Source organism: Strigops habroptila, chromosome 7 (assembly GCF_004027225.2).
Source record: "Strigops habroptila isolate Jane chromosome 7, bStrHab1.2.pri, whole genome shotgun sequence".
Taxonomy (NCBI): Eukaryota; Metazoa; Chordata; class Aves; order Psittaciformes; family Psittacidae; genus Strigops; species Strigops habroptila.
The window spans coordinates 21,109,804-21,131,654 of NC_044283.2; the positions used below are offsets into that span (position 1 = coordinate 21,109,804).

Below are 21,851 nucleotides of genomic sequence, written 5' to 3' on the forward strand. Positions count from 1 at the left end.
TACTATCACAGATGATCACATTCCATTGCCTGCCCATATTCACAGCAAGTGTTTAATTTAATGAAGACACAGTCTATCATAATTTAGTTCAAAATACTGATTTATGGACATATATGGTTTCATTTTTAATATGTTACTTTTTCACTGTACCAGTTTTTTGCCCTATGCACCTAGCTTTCGAAAAGTATATTTTCCGATTTGTCACCATTTCTTTTAAGATTCCCTTGTTTTGTGACATTCAATGTTCCTTTAAGACCACAGTATCTATAAGCACTTGTACTTTCAGTGATATTGAAAGCATCTTTATACCTAAATTTGTCACATCCCAAAGATACTATTTTTCACAAATCATTACAACCATATCTGTGTCGCTATTTAGTGTTTCTTTTTGTTTGTTTTTTTTTTTTGCCTTCCATCAGTACATACCTGTTTTCAGTTACTGCAGCTGACTTTTGCTTATATCCTATTCTTGTATATACCCATCTCTTCTACCTGTCCACAAACAGAAACAGAGTGATTGATGAGTCACCAGTTTTCTGGCTTGGTTATTCAGCACAATATGCTTTATTAAATTGGACAAGTATTTTGTGGTAAGCTATCTACTATGATCACGGAAATTGTACTGATACTGTGTTTATTGATGTCAAAACTCTTGATTTGGTTAATTGCATGAGAAATTAAGAATTTAGGGGTTTGTGATCAACTGGTAAATTGGTTTTCTAGTTACTTAATTCTCAGAAAACAAATCATAAAGCTTTAAGGTACCTTATTGAAGCCTCTTTACATTAGCTTCCAGGGTCCTACCAGACTCACAATCTTTCTTGCTTAACATTCTGTAAATGACCTGTCAGGAGCTCCTACATTCAGGCAGTTAACTCACTTACATAGAGTACACATGTGACTATAGTCACTGCTGTAGTTAATGCTACAATAGGAAAACTAGCAAATATAACACAGTTATGATTTATACACAATCTTCTTTAAAACAGAAGGCACAGTGAGGGCTGACTGTCCCCTGGGGATAGGGAACTCAGGGGCTCCCCATAGGAGTGGCAGGAGAAGGACTCACCAGTCAGAGAAACCCAGTACCAGGGACAGGAACCAGGGCAGGCCAGGGACAGCTGAGGCAGCCCCAGCCCTGGGCACTGGGCATCTCCATGGGAACAGGGATGATGGAGCCCTGCTTTCCTGGAGATGGCTGAACACCTGCCTGCCAATGGGAAGTGGTGAATGAATTCCTTGTGCTGCTTTGCTTCTGTACATGGCTTTTGCTTTACTGTTAAACTGTCTCAGCCATGAGTTTTCTCATTTTTACTTTTCCAATTCTCTCCCCCATCCTGACATAGGATGGGTGAGCAAGCGGCTGTGTGATGTTTAGTTGCCAGCTGGGGTTAAACCACGGTAATAGGTCAGGCCCAGATTTAGCAAACTGGTGGTTTGCACATTAACCATCAACCGATTTCCTTTAACCTTTCTGACAAAGGGAATCATACAGAAATACATGACAAATGTCACCCTTGGAGGTATTTAATTTTGCATTTTTTTCATTAGGCCAATGACTATTAAAATGAGCTAGTGGAAAATTAATTGTCTTCAATAGCAAATATTTCATACTGATATTTGATCATTTATTAATATATATGTTAGGATAGATTAAAATATTAAGAAAGAATAGCACTGAAAAGTCAGGAAACTAAATTAAGTGATAACAGCACATGATATTTCAAAATATTATATCAAAATTTAACAAAATCAACAGTTTATTAAAGCCAAAAAGGATTTTTTTTTCCCTTAATCACCTTTTTCACTAACATGCATTAGGAGCATTAGCTCCAGTTATATCTCAACTCATACAGAAATTTTAAAATTTTGTGACAAAGATCACACCTATCTAAAATTTTACAGATTATCCCAAATATCATCTTGGGATACCAGCATTACATGAGTAATAACAATAGTCAAGTGCCCTATATGATCTCTCAATCAGTAGCTTTAAGACTGATCCCTGGATTGTTTCCTGGATTCTACAGAAACTACATATTTCTTTGGCATGAATCTTAAGCACTCAAGTTGATGCAATTTTCTCTATTTGTGTTTAAGTATCCTGTTACAAGAAGCATTTGTGAACTTGAGAGGAAACCTGTACTCAAGCCTCCTAACTGTCTGGGGTATTTTTGTTTAGCTGGTTATTTTTGACAGCTGTCCTTTCAAATGATGAATAAATTAATATTTCAGTCACTGTTCAGTAAGTTTGCGGTCCAAGAAATAATGCAACATAAAATGGTATCTAAATCATTCGCAGAATATACACAAGCAGAAAAAAAGTATTCAATATTAATCTTTTAAATCGATGCAACATTCAAATTTAGGAAATACAGAGCAAAATACATGAATTAGTAACAACTTTTTATTTGTGTATACTTACTTAAGGATCTAATATAAAATATACTAAAGTCAATGAATACTGCTTCATTATTTCTAAACTGTTTAATTACCTAAAGTTAATAGCACACTTGGAGTTAGTTTAAAATTTCACAAGAAAAAAAAAACAAGGTAGACTAGATATAGCAGAAAAGGAATAGTACAGCTAGAAAAGTTTCAGACAAAGGTGACACGTAACAAAACACTTGGAACAGTCTCCATAATGAAGGCAGTGAAATCATGGAATCACAGAAGTATTAGTTGGATGACACTTCTGGAGTTTACCTAGCACAGCATTCTGCTAAAAGCAGCATTATTGCCAATTCTAGATCAGAACAACCATGGTTTTGTCTAGACAAATCCTGAAACTTCCAGGGACAGAAATCCCACAGTCTGTTTTGGTAGCCTGCTCTGGACAGTTCTAGTGCTGCCTTACCTTCCCACATGAAAAAGGGTTTTCCTCATGTCCAGTCTCAACCTTCCAAGTCACTGTGTGTGATTGTTGCCCACTGTCATCTATCTGCCACTACAAAGGAGTTTGGCTTCATTATTTCTGTAGCTCAGAGATTCAAATAATTGTGAGCTGCTACTTTGTTTGTCCCTTCATCCTGGAAATGACTGCACAACAAACATCTCAGCCATGAGCTCAGGGCATAGAGCGTGCTCCCACCTTCCACACTCCTTCTATGAGTGTAACTGGCTGTGCTCATGCACAAGAGCTGTTGCGAAGAGCAGAAAGAAGCCTTGAAGGGTGTTCCTGCTTCACTGATTTGGGAAATGAAGACATACTGGAGCTTTAGCCCCAAAAAAAAAGTCTTGCTGTTGTGAAAGGTCTTACTATAGGGAAAGAAGATTTAAAAGTCCACCCAGGTAAGGTAAGTTATCCTTAGTGAGCAGAAAAAACAGAAGGAGAAATAAACCCACTTTAAAAGTCTTGAGTTTTTTGTTCAAGATTTCTGGTGGAAACCCCAAGATAAGGTTCAGCTAAGGTATGTGGGACAGAAACCTGAAGAGATGGTGTACATTGGGAGTACAGACTGGACTTTGTTCTATGGCTTGTACAGTCTAAGGGCATGAAGAGTGACTGAGGTGATGCTGTTGACAACAATTTTCAATGGTACGTTCATTGAAATGGCCTAACTCTCCCCGCAGATGCTGGGGATTGTGAAACATTATGAGGTATGTTACCCTAACCTGAAATCTTTAAAGAGCTCATCCTGAAAACTAGTCCAAGCAATGATTAATAAGGGGATTCCACTTAAAGGGAGCAGATTGATAAAAGAGCGTTTAGAAGAGAGTAGTATTGTTTCTCTGGGACACTTTACTTGTAAGATTTTGTCCACTGGGAAGTGTTTTTGAAAAGTAAAAAAATTTCTATTGCTATTCATCTGGGAGCAGTTTGCCATGCTGCACATAATTAAGTGGGTTACCTCAAACAAATAAGACTGACTGCAGAGATTAAAGAATCATTCTCTTCCACGTACAGGTTCAAGTCCTTCACCCACTCCCTGCAGAACACATGCTTCAGACTTGTAGCCATCTCTGTATCTGGCAGCCAACAAAGTTTCCAGTTTCTCCACATTTCTCGTATTTATTACTCTTATTCATTCCTCTTACTCACCCCAAAAGTGGATACAAAAGAGGGAATACTGTCAGTTCCCTGAAGGCATTAATTGTCCTTAATGGCCCTGAACAGCCTCCCCTGTGGCTACCACCCCTCAAACCCCCTTCCATCGGGATCAGGGGCTCCATTTAAGCTCAGGTTGGTACCTTTAGTTGTGGCTTGAGTTATCCTGTATATGTGCTGTGTTTATGTCTGGCCATGGGCTCCTGACCTCTGGCCTGACTTCCAGACTTGCCACCAGACCTCTAGTGACTGGATTTCCCTGGCAGTCACAAGGATGTGTCTGCTCCTAGTTAACCTCATCATGCCTAAGCCTGCAGCAGAGTGACTTCCTAGCTTTACCTGGGTCTTCTTTGTCAGCTAAGGACTTGCCTGATGATTTGGACCTGGCTGAACCTGGCTGCCATACATGGGCCTGCCCTGCATACCCCTTAGATACTGTGGGTCACAGCTCTGACTGGCAAGGTCCCTGCCCTGATGGATGCGTTTATTTAAAAATGCTGCTGAGGGGAGACAAATATGTGAAACATGTTTTTGAAGCTTTGTTTCTTTTCTCCTTTCCATCATTTAATGACTAGAAGTTCTTCATCAGGAAAAGAAAAAAAAAGACGAGATTTTCTTTATAAGCAAAACCTAACTTGTCAGAAGTTGCCTTTTTAAGTGTATCCTGTTGTTATGGTAACTAAAGTTCTAAAAATACTTTAAATAAGAAGGATATCACCTTCAAAACTACTCAAGTAGCCATAGCAACAGTATTTTTTTGAATAAAAGCAATTCATAGTGGGTTTTTTTTCCTCCTGTCCTTAAGCTTTATAAAAATATACAGTTGACTTCTTTTTATAAAGTGCATGTGTTTATCCAAAGTCAGATAAAATCCAAATAAAGAATATGCTGAAGTTCCCCAAAGCATTTTATTTTATGTATATATAGGCTACTAACCAACTCGAGCACTTTAAAGTTATTCTTTTCTCTATTTCCAGAAAGCATGTTCCTCTTGGAGTGCTACAAGTGCTCATACCAACCACTTTCAATTTATTTATTTCTTAGTGCATCATGATAAATATGTATTTTAGAGCCATTTTAAAAGATTCATATACATTCTGTATTTATCAGATGGATAATTTTCTCAATTTTTTTCTTTCCAAAATACGTACTAATGAAATTTTACTCTATTTTAGTGTTAAAGACATCCACTCCCACACTGGAGAAATAAGTCTTACTGAAACCTAAAGTACAATTTTACTACACACTGTGATTGCTCAAAACCAGTGGTTTTTTTTTTCAAGATACTGACCCTTCTGTGTACCTCTCTACTACATTGCTCTTAAGGGTAAATTTGTAAGACACTTATTTTCATGTATGTCTTCAAATAGTTGTTTAAAATTTACCTTCTTAAAAAAGAATCAATACTACATTTGATTGTTGATACTAGCCAACATGGTAGGAGAGAAGGAAAGGGTATTAATGCTTGCACTCCATTAACATAGTTGTTAAATAAAGGCCTTATTCAAAGCTAACTGAAGTCAGTATAAAGACACTCATTTTCAATAACCTTTGGATCAGGCTTTAAATCTATTTAGTTACAGGTGTACCACCAAAATGAAGGTTATGAAATTATCACTGAGGACATAATTTGGAAGTAATGGAATTTCATCTGTAACCAAGGGCCTAATTTGGCATGCAAATCCATATTAGCAATGATGACAGATACAAAGAGAACAACACAGCTTGGGCCTGACAGCTCAGGTTGTGATTTCAGGAGTGAAATTAGAAATAAATGTAATAACACTGTAAATATGTACATGGTATCATTGAAAGGTATCAAGCATAGAATTCATGAGACAGTGCACAGTATCACTGAGAGGTATCAAGCATAGAGCTCATGAGACTCTTGAGAGCAAAGATATAGTCAGAGTTCCTTACCATCTCAGAACAGAATATTGCTTCTTCGAAGCCAATAAAGATTTCATTCAGACAAAAAGTATCTATACTTGGAGCAAACCCAGAATACTTTCATATTAAATAGTCTTATTTGTGCATGGATAATATCTTAAGCTTCTGAGAAGTCTGAAGCATTGCCAAAGGATTAAGGGAAAATATATCTGTGAACCATGCATGTGGCATACTCATATTGTGTCACACAAATTTTCATAGTCTATCTCTGCAACTTACAAAAATATTTTTATCACTATCTATGTAGTCAGTGTTTTAAAATATGTTTATGGAACCACCTTAGATAAATGAAAATATTTATGGATGCTATAATATACAGAAAGATGCGAAAAGCAGCATTGTAAGATTGGAGGTTGGCCAATGTGACATTTCTCTACAAAAAGGGCAGGAAGGAAGACCCTGGAAACTACAGGCCTGTCAGCCTGAGCTCAGTGCTGGGGAACGTCATGAAGCAGATGATCCTAAGTGAGATCATAAAGCACGTGTGGGAAAACGGAGGGATCAGCCCAGTCAGCATGGGTTCGTGAAGGGCAGGTCCTGCTCGACCAACCTGATCTCCTTCTACGATAAGGTGACCTGCCTAGTTGACGAGGGAAAGGCTGTGGACATTTTCTACATGGACTTTAGTAAAGCATTTGACACCATCTCCACACAACATTCTCCTGGAGAAATTGGCTGCTCATGGCCTGGGTAGGCGTATTCTTTGCTGGGTTGGAAACTGAGCCCAAAGAGTGGTGGTGGATGGCACCACATCTAGTTGGTGACCAGTCACTAGTTGGTGTCCCTCAGGGCTCGGTGTTAGGGCCAATGTTTTTTAACATCTTCACTGATGATCTGGATGAGACGATCGAGTGCCCCCTCAATAAATCTGCAGACGACACCAAGTTGGCTGAGAGTGTTCATCTGCTGAAGGATAGGAAGGCTCTGCAAAGGGATCAGGACAGGCTGGATTGATGGGCTGTGACCAATTGTATGAGGTTCAACAAGGCAAAGTGCCAGGTCCTGCACTTGGGCCACAACAAGCCCATGCAATGCTGCAGGCTTGGGGAAGAGTGGCTGGAAAGGAAAAGAACCTGGGGGTGCTGACTGATGGACACTGAACATGATCCAGCTTGTGCCCAGGCAGCCAAGGCAGCCAACAACATCCTGGCCTGTATCAGCAATAGCGTGGCCAGCAGGGCCAGGGCAGTGATCATACCGCTGCGCTCAGCACTGGTGAGGCCACGCCTCAAATCCTGGGTTCAGTTCTGGGCCCCTCGCTACAAGACAGACATTGAGGTGCTGGAATGGGTCCAGAAAAGGGCAACAAAGCTGGTGAAGGGTCTGGAGAATAAGTCTGATGAGGAACGGCTGAGGGAACTGGGGTTGTTTAGTCTGGAGAAGGCTCAGGAGGGACCTTATTGCTCTCTACAACTACCTGAAAGGAGGTTGTAGTGAGGTGGGGTTCGGTGCCTTCTCCCAAGTAACAAGTGATAGGACAAGAGGTAACGGCCTCAAACCGCACCAGGGGAGGTTTAGACTGGATACTGGGAAAAATTTCTTCACCAGAAAGATAGTCAGGCCTTGAAACAGGCTTCCCAGGGAGTGGTGGAATCACCATCCCTAAAAGTGTTCAAAAACCGTGTAGATGATGCCCTCAGTGACATGGTTTAGTGGCGGTCTTGGCAGTCCTGGGGTAATGGTTGGACTTGATGATCCTAAAGGTCTTTTCCAACCTCACTGATTCTATTATAAAATTCTAATGAGGTTATTTGTTAAAGTACAACAATGGTGGTACAAACTCAGCTTTGTGAAGGAGCCACAGGTAAAGGCAGGTTAAGCTGGAAGAAAAATAGTAAGAGTGCAAATACAGTAGAAAAAGAGAGAGAACAGTCTACTTTTTCTGCATTGTTGGTAAATATATTACTAATAGTAAACCTAATCAGTAAATACAGGCTGAAAAATCCTAGTTTACTATCAATTCTGGTCAGGAGTTGTGAAGGTAATTTAAAGTTGTCAGAGAACTTTCTTTCTCAACTGCTTTCAAATGGTGATTTAGACTTTTCACACCTTTTTCAAAATGTTTCCAGTTTGTAGGCTTCAGGACTTAATAGTCCAAAGTGTTCTTGATCCAAGAATGTGACTATATGTACTTTTTTTTTAAGCAAAGAAAATAATTAAAGATGACATATTGTGAAAATATTGTCTTCCAGGCTGACAGCACGCTTCTGAAGGCTTCCACAGGGAAACACAAAGGAATGGAACTTCATGTTATGAGTCCATTTAGAAAGCAGCAGTGTATAAGTGTTCTTATCTAGTTCATTATGAACTCATAGGTCGACACTCACACCTAGTTTTCAAAAAAAAAAAAAAGTCTTCATAGTCTTTGACAGATACACTTCTGCTAAAGCACATCTTCAGTCTCCTTTGCAAGAAAGCAGAGAACTCCCTTGCAAGATTCTTTCACGAGGCTAGCAAACCAGAGTGTCTGGGAGACTGAGAGACTGAGGAACCAGTCTTCTTATCCCTTGTGGATAAGAAATCTGTGCTTATTTTGTGCTGGATTGGACACAGAATAGGCAAACACAATCCTGCCTAATGGAATGATTAAGTGTTTAAAATAATGTTTTAATTCAGTCAATTAAAAGCATAAACAGCATGAGTTTGAATCAGTTTAAAGAATTACACACAAGCCGATGTGGTTGTCAGCAGGAGTGAAAAATTCATGTATCACCTACACACAGCTTGAATTCTGTATTTCTCAATTAGATATTACAAACAACCTACTCCATCATAGAAGAATATCTCTTGAGTGAGAAAAAAAAAACATAGTAAAGCTATCAAAACATGTGCAGTTAATTAAAATTTAGGCACTCAGCAACCACTGTCAAACATTTAATAAATATGACAACTTGATTAGTCTTTATTTGTTCTGTGTCTTCCATAGAAAATTTCAAGAAAATGTTCAATAGATGTAAGATTTAGATACATTTTAAGAGAAAAAAACCCAAAACCACTTCTAACATTTAATGAAACTGATATGAAAACGTTATTTTTAGATTCAGTAGATGCATTTCTAAAATACAATAGAAAAGAACCATAAATATTTAACTACTGTTAATTGTGTATCGAGTACTTGAGAGACAGAAACATGAGAACAAACAAAAACATCCAATGGCAATTGTGATATAAAACTGTTTTCGTCCTACAATACACACATTTGTATGGTTATTTAATATCTTGATGTTAGGGCAAGACTTTCTAGAATTGCTCAGTTTTGGCCTAACCAAGTATTTATTTACATCAATGACAGAAATCATAGCCTTCAAAATACTTTGGTTAGAAGGAACTACTACTTCAAGTAATCTAAAATATGTAATTAAAAAGCTCAAAATATCTTACACGTCAGCGCAAGACTTTTGCAACCAAAGAACTGGTAAATTACAAATACATCATTCAGAAGACCTTGGCGAAGGTGTTCTGGAACATGACAGAAAACTATAAATCAGTTGGCTACCATATGACCTGAAAATAAGATGGCAGAAAGCGTACTTTTGGGACTAATACTATACTTGAAATTTGCCTCAACCACTAATGAGATTACACTTTTGAGAGAAAAGGATCATATAAGCAGTTTCATATTGTATGAATACTGATTCACAAGTCAGGTCACATTGCGAGACAAGCAGAATGTTACTGCATATGCAGTATTAAAGGAAATAAGTGTAGTAAAAGACTTTGGGAAGTTCAGATAGCTTTACTGTAACTACAATCAGCTATATAACAATAACCAGATGTTATATATCTCATTATACTGGGCAAAAATTGGGAAAAATGAATTGTTTGTGATTTTTATTAGTGGAGTTTTACAACAACTAGTTTCAGATACAACAAAAAAAACCAAAAAACACCATGCTCCCAAAAAAAACCAACAAAAAATCCCACCAAAAAACCGAACAAACAAACAAAAAAAAAAACCAAGACAAGCTCTTGCTTTATTACATTTTTGCTATCTTAGGAATCACACGATCTTTGCAAAAAGCAACCATAAATAATCAGTGAAGCAACATTTTCAGTCTCCTTAGTTGACAATTATGCAACTCATGTGATCACAGTTATTCATCAGAAACAAACCTATCCATGTCTCTGTTCCTCCAACTGGGTAAAGAACAACTTAAGTGATTTCACTTCAGAGTTTATTCAAGAAGATTTCCTATATCGGTACTTCAACAGTCATATTTAATATTTCATAGTAAGAAGTTTTATAGCCAGGTGTGAGTCCATGTGCACATTACCATTCACTGACATAGCACCGAAAGAAGCAATTTCATAACTTGCCTCAGCATTTAGTTTCCTTTTACATTCCTCTTTTGGCTCTTAACACATTATGCCTTTACTTCTTTCTCCAACACTACTTTAGGTTGTTGAGTCCTATATCTGTACACCCTGTTTTAGTTTTTGTGCCTGATGATGAAATCTAATGACTTGAGCATCCTGTCAAGGAATGGAGTCTTACCTCATCCTACCGAACAATCTTCAGAGATTTTATATATTTAATAAAGACTTGAGTTACTTCATTTCTAGGCCCAGCTGACGGAAATCCAGAAACCGTATCTCATGTTCCAGTTTAGCACTTCCATGTTTGTACAAGCTCTTAATGCACTGAACCTTAATGAACTGAACTGTGTTAGTTTAACACAGACTGCTAGTACTTTGAAATTGTCTCTGTAAACTCCGTTTGTTTCTGGTACAACGTTTTGCTTATGTTTTAGTTATGATTTATGTTTAAATTTTAAATTATTACCTTCTACATTATAACTGATGGTCACTGAAGTGAACTCTGAGACAGAGGGGGAGCCTTAGCATTTGTATCCCACACCAGCTCACTGTGTCCTCTAGACCTTAAGGCCTGTGTTCATGGACACGGTGTAATTGTCATCCCTGCAAGCATATTGATAGCACCAGAAATTTCTATGGGACTTCCTTTTGTTTTCTTTGCAGCAGTTAACCAGCCCATAAGAGCTTCCAATTGCCTGTGAACTAATCTTTTCACTGAAACATAAAACTATCACAGACCATTTAGTCTACACCTTATCCTCACACCAAAAAGGCTTATGTCACACTTACATTTCATGATTTTACTACTTTATGATTGAAAGTTTTACTCAGAAATTTAACAGTTTCTGTGGTGGAAGAGTCTAATTTCCTGCAAGAAATTCACCCAATTTCTTAGAAGGTGGTGGTCTTCTTTAAGGGAAAATCTGTGTTTTCTTGAAATGCTGTATATTGGTCATGAAACAATCCAGAAATCTAGGAAATGTTATGGCTCTCTCTTCGGCATTTATCAAAAAGCTCTACATGTCCTTTTGGATAAGGGAATTACAAAGTTTAGCTTTGATTTTTCCCTCCCCTGCCTCAGTGTTTCAGCAGAAATTACACTAGTTCAGCCAAAACTTGAGAAAAATCTAAAACGTCAACTGTATCATTTTAGAAAATGAGTATTCTTTACTGAATCCAAAATATTCAGGTTACTGTAATGTCTCTGAAAGGAAGGAGAGAACAAAACATATCTTTGCAATTTAGAATTTGGGTGCAACTGTACAGCTTAGTAAAATCAGTCCTATGATAAATAGAAAAACATTTTCCAGAGCAGATATGAATAATCTTAGCATTCTTTACACTTTTTGGCATATTTAATGCGTTCTATGCATTTTTCTGGGACATTTTTATGTGGTATCAGGATTTACTTGATTATTTTCTAGTACAGTTGGGTGAAATCCTTTTTTGCTCATAGAACACAGATCATCTTAAACAGCATGTAATACCATTCTGAAGAGCTTTTGTTATCACCATCTGTATACCAAATTAGAAAAATTCTACATCTTATCTGCAATAGAATTTTTGTGTCACAGCATTTCTCTGGAAAAGTTGAAAATAGATTCCAAGAAAAGAGAAGTGTATCTTCCGTCTTTTGGAAACCTCAGCACTTTCTCCTGTTGTCCAATTTAACTGCTGCTTCACTAAAGATTTCTGTCAAGTAAGCTCTCTCATATTTGTTAAAGAACAGTATGATTCATACGCAGCATCAAATCCACCCAAACTAGCAAACGCATCTGGAAAAGGCAAAGTCTAAGTATACTGGTGTATAACGTGTGAGGCCTGGCTTGCTGTCAGCCACCTGCTAATACCTGGTTATCTAAAAAGCTCCTCAGCTTCTTAGACCTTCATAGTTGTCTGTTGTCTTGCTCTATTAGCCTTTCATACATCCCTTTTAAATTCCCTAATATATAAAGGAAATTCTAGATGGATAAGAGACAAGACAAGGGTGACCCTGAGGTGCTTCACTTCACTAACTTAATTATCTATGACTAGATATCCTAGATCAACAGTGAGGCGGTATTGACTACTTTCTTCAAATGAATCCTGTTTTTATCCTTCATCGCTTTTTAGGTTTTTACTCCAATTGAGTCGACTTGTTATCCTATCAAAGTATCAGGTCATCCTGATAGTAAAGGTATGCTGTCAAAAAGTAAAAGATACGTAGTTGGATAACATCTGCATATCACAGTGCTCTTAAAATTTAAAGACACTACGTGATGCAGTCATAAACAAAAGTCTACAAAGAACAAATGGAAACAGTTCAGTGGTAAGCATTCTACTGATTTTAATTTTATATAGATTATTTTTGTATATATGAATGTATTGTAATTTTGTAACATGTATTACAGAAGTTCACTGTTATTTGAAACATGTCCAAGAAAATTTCAAGTTATAGGAAAACAAAGCTTTTTTTTTTTGGCGCTGAATGCCTTTTTTTTTAATTTTCTGTTTCTGGTGGCAGGCATCTACTTACATTACCAATTGCTGGTTTTATGGGGAAAGAAGCAAAGTAGGCAAACTGCTTTCACTTACAAAGGTCCTCTAAAAGGGAGACAGTAACCGATTAAAAAAGTTCTGGCTACAAACTGAACAGTAAAACAGAGCTGCAATAATAAGTTTTGTGTGCACCCCTGCCAAAGTAGGTGACTCAATTCCACACTGTTCTTGAAGGAATGGCAGATTATTAGACATCAATAAATAAATATTAGAATTTTAATCCCAAATTATAAGAATCGCTTTATTTTAAATATTTCAGTATAGGGGTTTTTGTGGCTTCTTAGTTTGGGTTTGGGTTTTTTTGAGGTTTTGGTGGTTTTTTGGTTGGTTTTGTTGTGGGGTTTTTTTAATAAAAAGTTGTATTATACAAGTATTTTTCAAATTTTAGTTCATTTTTTAATTGTTATTTTCTCCTGGGAAAAGTTTTGAAAGGACATATATGCATTATCCCCAAGCAATTCTGAACTATATCAAGATCTAATGCATTAAACACATCAGAACACCTCATGCTGCAACATGCATAACTCCACAGTATAAAGCTCATGGAAACAGCTTTTAGTTAAAATGAAGGTCAGTCTAAGCATTGCTGTTTTTATCCTGACACCAATTCAATACCTTAAAGGATTAGCTGATGAAATGTCACCACTGCTAAGTACCCAAAGTGGTTAATTATCACAAAAACTTGTATTTAAACATTCAGTGTAATGTATCTAAAAAGGTATAAGCTGCTGTTTAATGTTCAGGAAAACATTCAGTCAGGTAAATCTTCCACTCAGGTGACTTCTCCATCTAGTCTACTTAAGTCCAAAATACTAATCTGGTATTTATTTTATTCTGTGTGTCTTCTTACAGAAATGCTTACCTAGCACATGAGATACTGAACAATTAATTATAAATAAGCAGAAAAAAATCCCTCCAAGCACAAAGGAACATAGAAGAGACTCTGAACCAGTAAAGTAAGCTGCAGCCTGTTCTTCCTATCATCTCCAACTCATTTCCTTACTCATTAACGATAATCAAAAAGAAAAAAAAAAGAATCGGCTTGAATTTCATGATATATGCACTATGTACATTTTGCAGGTTTAGAACACCAGCAATCTGTTGCAAGACTTGCTAGAAGCAATTATTAGAGTAATTGGATGTAGCTAGACATTATATGTGCTCAAAAACATGCCTGCATATATGGAAATCTTTCTTAAAAAGCTTGCATTTACTTACTGTGAAGCACATTCTTCATTAGCAACTCTATCCTCTGTATGTACGGCTCACCAAACTCATATTGATGCAACTTCATGTCATGATCTAGAAGTAAGGAAACATTTTTAACGTTATGCAGAATCATTAAAACACTTCCAAATATACATTACTCCATATGCCATGACTGCTATGTTTATGGTGTTTTAAAAAGCCATGTTTTAAAGTTAGTCCTTTTTCTGGATAATTACATCTATCAGAAAGCTGTGAGTATCTTATTTCTGAAAGTATAAAACATTAATTCTGAACTCAGCAGGCCAGATATAACTGACTTATAGACACAGCATTTTTGAATTTTCTGATTTGGGTACATAAGCAGTTTGGGACAAAGACGAAGTGATTCTCTGGAAAGCAGATCCAACTTTAGAATTACGTCTCTAGGGATCTCAGATTGGGAATTCCCACAGGAGAATTCAGAGTGCTGGAATGGTCCCAAGGCTACGCATGGGTAAGAATTTTTTGGTTTACCCTCTGTTCATGGCCTGGTGTCAACTCTACTGACAGAACCTCTGTTCTTCATGCAGTTGTAGTAAGTATGTATGAAGCCAATGCCATTCTGTCTGGTCTCTGTGCTAGTAGGGCACACATGTCAATTTTTTTTTCAGGATTTCTTGTCCTGTAGACAACTAGACATGTTTCTTACACCATTTTCAATGACTTTTTGCTAGCATGGCTTTAAATGGTTCACTGAATTTTGCCAGCTTATTGTTCAACAAACTACAGAGCTAAAAGTAAGGCATTTTTTTAGTTACATTTCCTTATACTTGAGATCCTTAAACCTTGCCCTGCAGCCCTTTGTACGAAAAGCTTTTTCCCTTCAGTACATAGAGTCTTTACTTCATCTAAGCTTGATTATTATTTCCTCTGCTGATATAATAATTGTTTCCCACACAGATTCTAATATTTAGGTTAATTGCCCTGTAAAGAGTGGAGAACATGGGAGAAACGCAGAGGATCTTGACATGCACCTGGCTGGCCAGAAAGCCTCATGATTAACAAGCATATGATCAGAGATACATAGCTAATGTGCCTCAGCAATTACTTTCTTCTTCAGGCATGGGGTTAAGTTAAAGAAAACTGCATCTCACACCAAAGCCTATATAAGAGCCCATTACTAGCAAATGTTGGCTGATGACAAGCCAGCACAATCACAGGAGCTGCAAAGGGAACCCTGCTGTTGCAGTGGCTTGCTGTGTAAAATCCTGCCAAGAACCAGAAATATTTCTTATACTGAAGATCGACCTGGAGGTATTTTTGCTCTCTGAACCAATGACTAAATCTGACCCTATGACTAAATCTGACCCTTAATATGTTATAGTTGTGTACAATATTACCAGAAGGAGGGTGGAAAAGGTTGTCAATAATGACAATCTTCAAGCTGCTATAATGATACTTAACTTTAAGGCATCTTTTCTTCTAGACACATAATGATCTGATATTCTACTATAAGCCATATGCAATTTGTCTACTGAGCAGATAATCTGGTACTGTTGGAACTTATCTCACATTGAAACATAAAAATGTAAAAAAAAAATAAATGAGAAAACTATTATCAGTTGTAAAAGACTACTCAGGATGACATTTCTGAGAAAGCAATGGCATTAATAATGCCCAGCTAGCACATTCCAGCCACTGGTGTTGAATATCAGCTTGGCTTAATTACAAACATATTCAGAAGGACTGGAAACTAACATCAAATGTTGGCTAAGTGTTTAGCCAGAGATGTTGCTTCAACAGCACTGCGAAATGCAGAACAAGCTTCTGCGAGGGCTGAATAGAGTGCTGACTCACATAAGGTCCAAGGTATTAATTTAAGAATCTGTTAAGAGGAACATATTCCATATAATTCACTTCCTGCATTTTTCTTCCCTTCACAGAAGAACTGCTTTTATTGAGGCCCCAATCAGTTAAGGATGAGAAACTTTTGGAAAAGTCTGAAGAAACAGCAAATTGCTGGATGAAGCTTTCTTCATTTTCAGCAAGCAGGAAGGTTGCTTATTGCCTACGTTATAGAAAATCTGGATTCTTTTCTCACTTAATCTTAGTTTCCTTGTATGACCTTGCATGAGTAACTCAGCTGCTGCATGACTTATCCTCTCCACCTATCAAGATACAGAATATTTGTCCACAGATGAAGAATCTAGCAAAGCTAAAATCATCCTTTGTATACTCTTTTTTTAGTATGTCACTTAAATCTCCAGGTTAGTAATTTTGATTCCTCTTTTTTCTTTCATTCTAGTTAGTCATCATCTGTCTCTTTTCTGCATAACAAAGTACAACTTTATTGTAGAAATCTTGGTATCAATTAAAACCTTTATGCAGTACTATAAAGGATATGTTTTTCAATAATCAGTTATACCTACACATGTTCCCACTGCCTAGCTGGATACTCTTTCTTTATTTTAGAAGCTCAGAGTGGTTTTATCACTCAGCTACAAGCAGGAGTTCAATGTTATCAGATTAAGGCTACCAAAGCCTTAAAACTTTATTATATTCATATATTCTTTATTTCTGTAAAACTTTATTAATATTCATAAACATATAAGTAGATGCAAAATTATTTTTAATGGCTTGTTAGAATCTACTAGAAAAATACAAATGGGGGAATAGGTTTCTGAAATGTTTATACAACACTATACAGTTTTCTCCCTTTCCCTCCTTTACCCTGATTCTAGTCACTGTAAGAGACTCACTTCATCACTGCCCAGCAAGTTAGAGGTAACGTTTTTAACCCATTCTGCAATGTTATAAATGAGTACACAAGCCAAAGTAATGAGTAATCTGGCCCCAAGTGATATTTGCTTCAAATGCAACAAGACTGTAAGATTATAAGAAATGCTGATGGAACTAAAACTCATGTTTAGGAACAGAAGCCAATGAATTACACAGGTACACCTAGAGAACAGAATGTTGTCTGCAAGCTTAAGCAAACAATCCAAGGAAAAGGTTAGAAACTATTGCCTTATGTAATTGTCCTGGGTTCAGCTACAGCAGTCGTTTTTCTCCTTCTTAGTAGCTGGTGCAGTGCTGTGTTTTTTAACTTTCAGCCTGGGAACAACACTGATAACACCGATGTTTTTAGTTGTTGCTAAGTAATGTTTACTCCAACCAAGGACTTTCTCAGTCTCATGCTTTGCCAGGGAGGAGAGGAAGCCGGGAGGAAGCAGAGACAGGACACCTGACCCAAACTAGCCAAAGGGGTATTCCATACCACAGCACGTCATGCCCAGTATAGAAACTGTGGGGAGTTACCCGGAAGGCCCAGATCACTGCTCGGGTCGGGCTGGGTATCGGTCGGCGGGTGGTGAGCAATTGTATCCTCTCCCCTTGTTATTTCACTAATCATTATTATCATTGGTGGTAGCAGTAGTGGTTTTGTATTATACCTTAGTTACGGGACTGCTCTTATCTCAACCCATGGGAGTTACATTCTTCCGATTCTCCTCCCCATCCCTCCTGGAGCGGGGGGAGGAAGAAGGGGGGGAGTGAGCAAGCGGCTGCGTGGTTCTGAGTTACTGGCTGGGCTCAAACCACGACCAGTGCTTGCTGCTGTTTGATTTTTTACTTGTTGAATTCTACTGCTCTTTTAATGCTTGATAGTTTTTTGTTGACATCTTTTTATAGAGCTGCTTTTAGCACACATGCCTTTGTCAATGTTTACTTTATTAACAATTATTATTAATTAAAACACAAACATATTCCCAACCACACTCCCAAATACAGCCATGCTTTAGCATTATCAGAACAGATAACAGATTTTGGGGTTTCTATTTTTTATCATTATTATTTGCAAGAAACAGGGAGCAGACTTTGTACTTCAGAAGTCTCAAAAGCCATTACTTTTTCAGTACTAAGCCATCTATCACAGGGCAGCCATTTATTTTCTGAGTGTTCTAGAATAGTTTTTTCTGCACTAAGTCTACTTCCAGGGGAAAACGAAACATTTCTTTTCTTGGAAGCAACACGCTTAAAATAGATGTAAGTAATTTGGTGTTTCAAGTATACAACACTTGGAGCTTTAGTCTCCTTATGGAGAGAGCTTTTTCCCTACTCTGACAGTCTACAGAATATAAACAGTCCAGAAGAAATCTGCACAGGCAGAAATGCTTTTTTGAAAACAAAGGTAAGCATTCAGCTTCAAACTTTCCAAAAAAGATAAAATATTTGGATTTGGTCTTGCCCTAATGCTCAGGGTTTGGCTATGATGTAGAGGACTGTACCCTTGTTTCCAAGGATATGTAAGGCAGTGAATGAGCTGGAGAAAACACTAACGCTGTTTTGTACTTAATTTGAGTCTATACTAGGATATGGGTAGTCCGAGAATTTTTCAGTCTAATTACATCTGACTAAAATTATACTTCTTTGCCTTATCTCCCCTCTTCTCTAGATCACCAATAAAGCAAATGAGAGTGAATTTTTCCAAAAGTGGCGAGGGGAGGGGTAAAATCTTAGAACAAATTCTTCACTGCTTGTGTAAGGACTACTTATTTGCCAGTGTACTACAGTGTCCTACAAATATTATGCAAATATAAAAATTAAAACTTAATTTCTTCAAGTGGATCATCTTTAAGAATGGGACCACAATCACATTACTTTAAATTAACTTATCCCATTTTCCATTAGCTTATCTAGGAGGAGTTTGTAAATAAACAGTGTTGGCCAGGCTACTGACTGCTCAAAACAGATTTTTTTCATTAGACTAGCTTTTAAAATGGTGATGGTTAAAATCACTGGTAGAAATATTACAGAAAATACTGATTTAAAAGTTGTAGTTTACGTGAGAAAAGTTTTTGGTTTTACTTTTTATTTTTACATGCTTAAACTGGACTGGGTTTTGTTTCAGTTTCTTTTGCTTGGGTTTGATTAGATTTGGGTTTTGGTTTTTCTATGAATGTCACTAAAAACAACAATTAAAAAAAAAAACAACAAAGAACTTCCATATCCTTACCATTCTTTATCCCTGATTTGCTTTTTTCTGTTTACTTGTTTTGGCTTGGCTGTACTTTCATTTTCTCCTTTTTTCTTCAACTCTTTCAGTCATTATTTGGGTTTGCTTTTGCTACCTCCTTAGTTTTTCTTAAGATGACTGTTACACAGTTTTAGGGTGTTTTAGGAAGCAGAAATAGCAGGACTGCTCCACAAAGAATGACGAGATATGAACCAAAGGTGACCACTCTTACTAGGAGGGCACAGCCCTACAGGGTCTGACTGCAGCACACAGAGCAGGGTGCTGATAACAAGATCCATCAACAGATCCAGTTTATCTGAGCTCTTGGTTAAGTTTTTAGTGAATCAAAAACTATTCACATGCTATTAGTCCGTTAAGTAATCTTTTATGGTATGTTTCATTGTTAAGTGTTAACTGACCCTCCTGCAGTTCACGTATATGACTAGGAACATAACGGTATGTTTCAGCACCAGGAAACACACAAACAAGTACAAAACCACTAGTGTAAGGCTTTGTTCCAGTAGCCTTTCCACCTGGATTAGGCTATAGTACTCAAACTCCAGGTGTCACCTTATTCAATATATACTGAAATTACAATAGAGCATTGGATTGACCTGTATCTTCCCACAATACACTTTTATTTGTATATATGCTTTTCTAGTGCACTTGAGAAATCCAGTTCCTACCAGTTGCCATGGTTGCTGCCTGCAATCTTAATAAACTTCTTCAAGTGTTTTGAAGAGTGCACAGAAATACCATCCTAGGCAGGCTGCCAGCTGGAAGGATATTATAAAATACTGCACTTGCTCACCAGGGGTTTCCCACAATATCTCTCCAGCTGGCAGCATGCCCTGCTAGACAGGAGCCTTTGGGAGGGCAATGCTGTACCTGTTGCTGGCAGATTTGATCTCACAGTAAGGGTGGGAGTGCCCCAGGAAGAGCTTTTAACAATTTCTTCAAGCCTAGACATTTATGTGGTTTTACTTTCAACGTTTTTGTGCTTGATAGAAATCTGCCTGTTTTAAAAATAACACATGAACTGAAATTTTCTCCAGTTCATAAGAATCTTCACACAATATTAAAATTTCTAAAGATTGTCAGATTAGATTTGGGAACTGTAAACCTTATACTGTTAGAATAAATAGAGTATAATATTGTACCTCAACGGTGATCTAGATGTCTAAGAGTTCCTTCAGATTTCATTGTTTGAATAGATCAGTACTGATTATGCAGTGCTTTAGAGTGAGCAAGAGTTGCAGCTTCCAAAGTAATTTAGGACCGTAACTTCGACAGGAGAAACAAAACCAAAAAGGAATTACGTTTCACAAGTCACCCATGCTCATTTTCAAAATCTAATTGAAGGAGCTGAACAAGATTCCTTTTTTGTCTGCTTTTCAAAACAGTCTTGGTGTTTCCAACTGCCTTTAGCAGGACCATAGCAGAGATTTCTTGGAATAGTTTTTCATTAATGTAAGTCCTGAACCCTGAATAGTTTAACATGTATTACTTTATTGAATGAAGATCCAGCAACTAATAAATAAATTAAAAAGCAAAAGATTACCTGAGAAATAATCTTTTAAAATATAAATCAGAACTGATAGCTGTAATACAGATCATTCCAAACCTTTCCAACTGTGTCTGCTGACAGAGCACAAATCCTGTTAGAGGAGAAACACAGGGAAGAAGAACAGATTGTAACTGTCAAACTATGCACTTTGAAATATAATGATATTTAGACATTTGCAACTGGGACCATTCTTTAATTCTGCAGGATTCCATAAAGAAGACAAGCTGAAGATTAGAGAATAGAAATTTCGTATGAAATCAGAAAGACTTGAATTCTTCTCTTGGCCAGACAAGCAGGTTTCAACATTTTCTCCCATCTGGGGAGATGAGTATTCACATAAAACATTCACAATGTCATTTTCTTCTGCCCTTGCAGGTATAGCACAGGTGTTGGTAGTAGAATTTCTGATCTGATGTGGATGGCCAGGTTGAGCTATGAGTCAGTCCACTGCATAAGAAACAAATATAGTCAGGCTGGAGGACATTATTTTGGTGCCAAGCAGCAGAGAGCAAGAGCAGGTGTACAAAACATTGTAAAAATTAGTTCCTCAAGCAGAACATTGAAATTTAGAAACAAGCAGGCCTTGATTTTGGCAGTCATACTTACCAGATGATGACGCTTAAGAACATGGGCTGGTTTTCAGTGGGCACTTTTTCAGGTCAACACATTAATTTCGTAATGCCTCAACAAATCGAAGTGAAAGATGCACAGAACTCTTAAAATATTGGTTTATGGCAGCAGTTGCCAGTCAGGGAAAGCAAAAGTGGGCTGCACCACAAAGACTGAGCCAGGAGGTAGGGACAAAGCACACCAGGGAGAGAATATCCTCAACAACATAGTCCCACAATACCCGAGCAAGAAGAGCAGAGCAAGTCCAGTGACAGTTAACAGGTTCAGCCAAAAGTGAGGTTCATCAGACAAGTCCATAGTGATGCCTAAGATCAACCAGGAAGTCAGGCTAGCAGACCAGAAGGTATGTGGCCAGGCACACATATACCTACAATGTAGGTCACACAAGGACCAAGGCCAAGGGTATGAGCTTAAAAGTAGTTCCCACATGCAGTGGGGAAGGACTGACAAAGCCTCTCAAAGCTGTTTTACCACACAGATCTTTTCTCATCAGCCTGATCTAAGCTTATACAAATAAATAAAACCAGATTTGGTCTTGAGCACAAGAAGCTAATCCCATAGGTGAGGAAGAAAAACAGTGCAGATCCTGACAGTGCACT

The 21,851-nt window shown here is 37.5% G+C and overlaps 1 protein-coding gene across 2 annotated transcripts in view; it reads right to left on the reverse strand.

Moving 5' to 3' along the window:
- The window catches only part of LOC115610462, a 147,774-nt gene that overhangs the window by 35,582 nt on the left and 90,341 nt on the right, over window positions 1-21,851 (reverse strand). Inside the window, exons 4-5 of one of the 2 annotated variants that reach the window (XR_003992239.1) lie at window positions 14,072-14,155; window positions 441-492 (exon numbers count right to left, since the gene is read on the reverse strand). The gene's annotated coding sequence lies outside the window, so the exon portion shown is untranslated. Of the gene's footprint in view, window positions 1-440; window positions 493-14,071; window positions 14,156-21,851 lie in introns of those variants that run through there. The other variant, XR_003992238.1, reaches the window with a different exon arrangement.